Genomic DNA, 6,579 nt, shown 5'->3' with positions numbered 1-6,579 from the left:
CTATATGCACTTGCATATAAATGATCATAAATATTTTTAAGTAAATGTGACTTAAAGGGATTTGTTCACTTTCTGTTAAAACACATTAAAAATGTACAATGTATGACAGATTCGTTATACAATTATTGCATCCTATTCAAACTAGCAAAATAACACTCAGGCATAGGACTCATATTTAAAAATATTTGTTTTGTTTTAATAATTATTCATCGAAATCGAACTATTATTAAGCGTTTTAAACTTGAAGGTTTCGTCCAAAAACGTGTGTTTCCTACATAGTGTTTAATCTGCCATCAACAGCTAAAGGCTGTGTGGCCATAGTGATAACTTGTTAGCTTTTGGTTCGAGTTTTTGTTGTTGAATTTTTTATCTGATGACATTAATTTGTTGAGCCTCGTTCTGTGGAAAACGTTTCTTCATGCATGTGCGTTAAGTTTCGTCCCAAATTAGCCTGTGCAATCAGCGCAAGCTTAGCACGAAAGACACTTTCTGCCTAGAAAGGATTTTCGTTTAGAAGAGACTTCAACGAAACATTTCATTAAAGTGTTGTCCCCAATTAGCCTGAGTGGATTACACAGGCTAATCTGGGACGACACTTATCGTACACTTATTAAGGCCTGTTTCCACAGAGCGCTTAGCATTTGTCCGTATTCAAAATGGCTGACTTATATTCATCGTGTCAAACAAACGGGGCGTTAAATTACGGAATTGTTTGTGTGTCAATTACTAGCGTAGTAGTTTTGTTGTACATTAAATAAACGTTTCAGCTATACCCCATGGAATGTCTAAAGTATACACACTCAAATTTAAATTCACAAACATGTGTTTTGTATGGACTTGAACTAAGAAATCTCGAATCATATTTGAACTGTTATTATTTCGGTACTCAATCAGATTTTAGAGTAGTTTTACGATGCCTGAAGCTTATCAAAATGGAATGTCCAAGTGTATTAAATTTTGCTTAGATGTTTATGCACAGCTTATTATTTCATGTCTGTAAACATTACCGTGGTCTTTATCACGCATACTTATTTAATACCGTATTATCTTGTAAATTGGATCAATGGGGTCAATTGGCAAACTTTAAACGCATGCCTGTTTACCATAAATGTTTGTGAAAGTTTTAGTAAAATGACTGCTATGTTGTAAAGTCTTCATATAAAGATTACTAAATAAATGAATATGAACACAATTATTTTGAAAGCATTGATCTTCAGTTAAAAACGCAATTTAAAAAAAATAAGCGATTGATCAATGAATGCAAATATTGTTTTCTTTGTTTATAATTTGTTAAGGTAAGGTCGAATGTTATTGTCTTTCGAGGAAGAAAACACGTATTTTCTTTGTAGCCTAGCCGTGTTACTTGTATTTCAAATCGCTTAAAATGATAATCGACATTTTACCTGATCGATAAGATTTGCTCTGGGAAAATGGAGTTTAATGCATGTTCGTAAAGTGTGTTACCATATAAGCCTGTGTGGTGGGCACAGACGTATTAGGGGCGACAATGTCCACATAAACCAGACTTTCAATATGAAGAGACTTTCTTTTAAACGTAAAATACCATAACCTCAGTACGCGTCATCCCTGTAAAGCATTTCCGACACTTTAAGTATATGCATTAAACCCCGTTTCCCCAGATCGAACTAATAGAGATGTGTATGCATTTACAATAGCAATTTAAGATATGCAATTTAAAGGCGTTCATTCTAAATGGGCAACGTATTTGCGTTTAAGTATTTACTAGTTCTATTTATGTACGCAGATATAAACACAGATGAGCTAGCTGTATTTTAAAATGAGCCGTGCTCTGTGAAAAGGGGGTTTAATACATGTGCGTAAAGTGTTGTCATAGATTAGCATGTGAAGTCCACACAGGCTAATCAGATACAACAATTTCCGCCTTAACTGTAGTATTGCTAAGAACAGACTTTCTAGACACGAAAGGTATCATTAAAGCGGAAAGTGTCGTCCATGATTAGCCTTTGCGGAAAGCACAGGCTTATCTGGGACGACACTTTTCGCACATGCATTAAACACACTTTTCACAGAGAACGGCTCAAATACAATAGTTTGCATGCGCTCGTTTTGTCATGATGACTAGGTGTTATTGTATGCTAGACGTTGAAACACTTCATCGTAGTGCCAAGTCTTCCGTTTAGCAAACATGAGGTGGACATTATATATCGTGTGTTATGACTCATAAAATAAAGGTTGTAACCGGTTTTGTTTCCTCAGTTTAACTTTCTATTTAGCACTAAGCTACGGGTAGTGTTCCATGTTAAACATGTTAAGCGCGATTGTTTTTATAACTGTGCTGTGATTTCTTATGAAGTGATCTCATTTTGAATGGTATTTTATCCAAGGTGTTTTAAAAGATACATCTGCTCAACACTATAGACTTGTAAACAATAAGGCCACTTCATTGTTTTAGCAAATTCTGGTCTTTTTTATCTACATAATGAGTGCAGCAGAGTCAGGTGTCCAGATAGTGTTTGTTTTATTGTACCAATTAGTACACATGCAAATACAGAGGAGTCAAACTTGTATATGGACATAGGATTTAGCTCCCTTGTGTATAGGGGAAAACATAATTCAATAAAGCTGCATTTTGGCTTTAAAACACTGAAGGGCCAGTAGCTTTGGGATTATGTTTGGTCATGATCTATGAATCTAAGTATGTGCTACTCCAGATGGAGTATGGGTATTTTATCCAGTGTCTTTTTGTAATCTGTGCACAATTATAGGTTCAAATAACTTTTGAGACTGTACTTTCTCTCGGCATTGACCATGAATGTCAATATTTGGTGCATGTACTATGTATTCATAGGGGAATATACCTCTGTAAGACTGATTGATATTGTCAATTATCATTTTAAACATTTGACCAATAACTTGTGCTTCTCTAATAAATAGAGTCAAATGTTGTGAATAGGAACACTATTTGTTGGATTATTTCTGTTCTGGTTGTTTCCCTTGAATTGTGTGAAATTTTGGAATTACTGTAAAATACAAACAAAACACAGTATACAGTTAAGAAATGTTGCATTTAATTCATTAAACATTATATTTCAATATAACAAAAGCTTTTTGTGTTATCATGCATATATTAAAAAACTTAATAGCAAAATGCAAAATTTTAAAATTCTGTTTATCATACAAAAATTGATACAAACATTCCACAAATGTGTTTCGGTAACAAATCGAACATAATTTAGCATATATCTTTTAACCGCTATGGTTTAGATTATGGAAAACAAAGGGAGGTAATAATGTTAAAAAACATTGCTTATTTTAGGAAAATTTCACGTGTGCTGGTTTTGCACTGGAAAACAATGTTTAAACTTATATTTTTATACTAGCATCTACATTTGTACATTTTCTGAGCTCGAATACTAAAATAAGCAAGATAAGTATGCAGTTTTGTAGAAAAAGTTGTTAAAATAAGAAAACCATGCAAAATAGTGGTTTGTAACATGCCGCAAACATAAATTATTTTTTCTTCTTATTTAAAGTCATCATGGCAACATATTTCTTCATGGCACACCTAACAGATGAAGAAAGACTAAGATTGAAGCATTTATTTGATAATAAATACCAAATAATAAATGAATGCCACATCTGGAAGGGGGCATGCACTCCGAACGGCTATGGTGTTCTGCGGTGTAGTTTCCGCGGCAAAAGGCTAAGGCTTAAGGCTCACCGCGCACTATATTTTCTTGAAACTAAACATGCCATGTCATCAAAAATGCATGTGTCGCAATTATGCCATAATAAACTGTGTGTCAACATCAAGCACTTAAGTTATGAGCCTCAAAAAATTAATAACAACAGACAAATATGTGCTCATGAAGGTTTATGTCATGGTCATTATGGCTATTCAGGTTGCAAGATTTGAGGTAATATAAATAGTTTGGACACCTGTCACTGTTGTAAAATTAATGTTACAAATATTGCTGCTACACAGTTAAATTGTTATATTGTTTTGGTTCTATTTACATATTTTAATTTCCATGATTGATTCCATAGTCATGTTCTTTTGTAACTTTACTTGGAGCCTTGTACAATGACTGGGAAAGTACAGCCCTATTCGCCCTTTTTCTGTGGCTTAAATATCGAGATGTCTTGTATTCATGTTTTTGTTTGCGATCACTGTGGTACCGTGCTATGTTCTGTGTGAACATAGCATATCTGTACATCGGATCGCTTGCCTCTATTAATGCCACAGCGCCCAGCAAGTTGAAGTAAGGATAAGCCACGGCCCACGCTTGCACCGAGTGTTGCGGAGTAGCATAGAGCTGTAAATGATCTTTTCCAGACCATGCTCTTGGGAGCATATGAAAACAGCCTACATGCATGCATGTTTTCACATCTGTTAGTATTGTGTAGTTGCACAGTGTCCCTTAGCTGTTGTACTCCACAGTACTTGTCCAAGACCTTCTGCAATTTTTGTTTGTCTGCTGCTGACAACACAACGTTCTTGCCATATGGCAAATACCTTGTACTGTGTCCTTTCAGATGTGCAGTGCAGACAACAGATTTGTGCTTGCAGCTATCGTGTGACCCCGAGAAACAATCTAGAACATTAGTGACTGCTTCTCGAGCCCGGGCAAGGTACAACTCGTCCCCACGCAGAAGCTTCCTCAGTCTGGTAAGTTCGAGCCGTACTCTGGTACGGATAGCTGTAGCTAATTTCTTGCAGTACAGGAGCCTATCCATTCCCTTTGGCTGCTTTATGCATGCGGAACGCAAGTGCTTGTGTAGATTTCGCATATTATGAATAAAGCACTTGAAATGTTGGACTTTCTCCTGTACCTTGGCATTGTGCTCCCTCATAGCTTTGGCAAGTGAAGCACTACCATCAGTGGTCACAGACTTAACTTTTAGAATATTTTGATTTTTGATATTTTCCAAAGATTTTTTAAGAAATATTGCCTCTGCCTGATTAATTGATGTTTCGTCACAATAATTATTTTTGCAAGATCTGTCTAAATGATTACAGTTGGGTTTGCTGCAAAGTTTATTTCCAATGTGAAGATCTACAGGCAGGTGTTTAGATGTTGTTTTCTCAATTACAGGTGCGAAAACTTGAGGTGCGGTGTCACATCCAGCTTGTGGTCTGCTTGTATACGTGACATCAAACTCCACATCTGTTTCACCGGAACACCCAGCAAGGTTTGAAATACGACTCACATATTCCTGATTTTTCACTAGTTGCTGACGTCCCATGTCTTCCACTTGGTCAGCAACAGTGTTCAGCTTCCTCTGCATGCCCCTCTTGTCTGGAGCCTGTATATTGAGGCAGGCCAGCAGTAACTGTATGTCTGATATGCCCAATTTTGAGCACAGCACTGGAAGAAGCAAGCTGACATTCAGGACTCCTAGTGGCTTGCCATGCTTCTGTGGGATGCTGGTGTATAATGGAATTTCATCTGAGCAAAAGTCACAGTTGTGGCATAACACCTTAATATCCACACATAGTCCTTTTCTGTCTGTGATATTGTAATCCAGGCTAGGTTGATCACAGCTGTGATTCCCTATGCACTTGAAAATGTTTCCAAACTGACTTATGTTTACAATGATGTTCTCATTGTCAGATATATTTGCACTTTGTTTCTCAGGCTGTGGTACTGTTTGACGTGGTCGCAGTTTAAAAGGGAGAACGAGTGGATCTCGAGAACGGTTACACGCATTCAAGACATCGTTAGCCACAGAATCACCCAATCGCACGACACTTTCCAGGTCAGGGTCTAAATTCAACGGAATGGAATCTTGATCTTGTTTCTTTACACAGCGCACATGACTGCTGTTATAGTTTGGAAATACTCCTTTTTTGAAAAGTGCACCTTTGTTTTTCCTAGCGCGATTGTTTTTATAACTGTGCTGTGATTTCTTATGAAGTGATCTCATTTTGAATGGTATTTTATCCAAGGTGTTTTAAAAGATACATCTGCTCAACACTATAGACTTGTAAACAATAAGGCCACTTCATTGTTTTAGAAAATTCTGGTCTTTTTTATCTACATAATGAGTGCAGCAGAGTCAGGTGTCCAGATAGTGTTTGTTTTATTGTACCAATTAGTACACATGCAAATACAGAGGAGTCAAACTTGTATATGGACATAGGATTTAGCTCCCTTGTGTATAGGGGAAAACATAATTCAATAAAGCTGCATTTTGGCTTTAAAACACTGAAGGGCCAGTAGCTTTGGGATTATGTTTGGTCATGATCTATGAATCTAAGTATGTGCTACTCCAGATGGAGTATGGGTATTTTATCCAGTGTCTTTTTGTAATCTGTGCACAATTATAGGTTCAAATAACTTTTGAGACTGTACTTTCTCTCGGCATTGACCATGAATGTCAATATTTGGTGCATGTAATAAATAGAGTCAAATGTTGTGAATAGGAACACTATTTGTTGGATTATTTCTGTTCTGGTTGTTTCCCTTGAATTGTGTGAAATTTTGGAATTACTGTAAAATACAAACAAAACACAGTATACAGTTAAGAAATGTTGCATTTAATTCATTAAACATTATATTTCAATATAACAAAAGCTTTTTGTGTTATCATGCA

At 36.2% G+C, this 6,579-nt stretch overlaps 1 long non-coding RNA gene across 1 annotated transcript; it reads left to right on the top strand.

Annotated features, from left to right (window-relative positions):
- The first annotated feature begins 4,401 nt into the window (after nt 1–4,401).
- Nucleotides 4,402–6,136, top strand: LOC127847534 (uncharacterized). Its single transcript, XR_008034011.1, has 3 exons — nt 4,402–4,651; nt 5,079–5,175; nt 5,622–6,136. It is a non-coding gene; the product is annotated as an uncharacterized LOC127847534 (long non-coding RNA).
- The last annotated feature ends 443 nt before the right edge of the window (nt 6,137–6,579 follow it).

The sequence above is a fragment of the Dreissena polymorpha genome, chromosome 10 (genome assembly GCF_020536995.1).
Source record: "Dreissena polymorpha isolate Duluth1 chromosome 10, UMN_Dpol_1.0, whole genome shotgun sequence".
Taxonomy (NCBI): Eukaryota; Metazoa; Mollusca; class Bivalvia; order Myida; family Dreissenidae; genus Dreissena; species Dreissena polymorpha.
The sequence above is the reverse complement of the archived record's forward strand: the minus strand, read 5'-3'. Positions and strand labels throughout refer to the sequence as shown.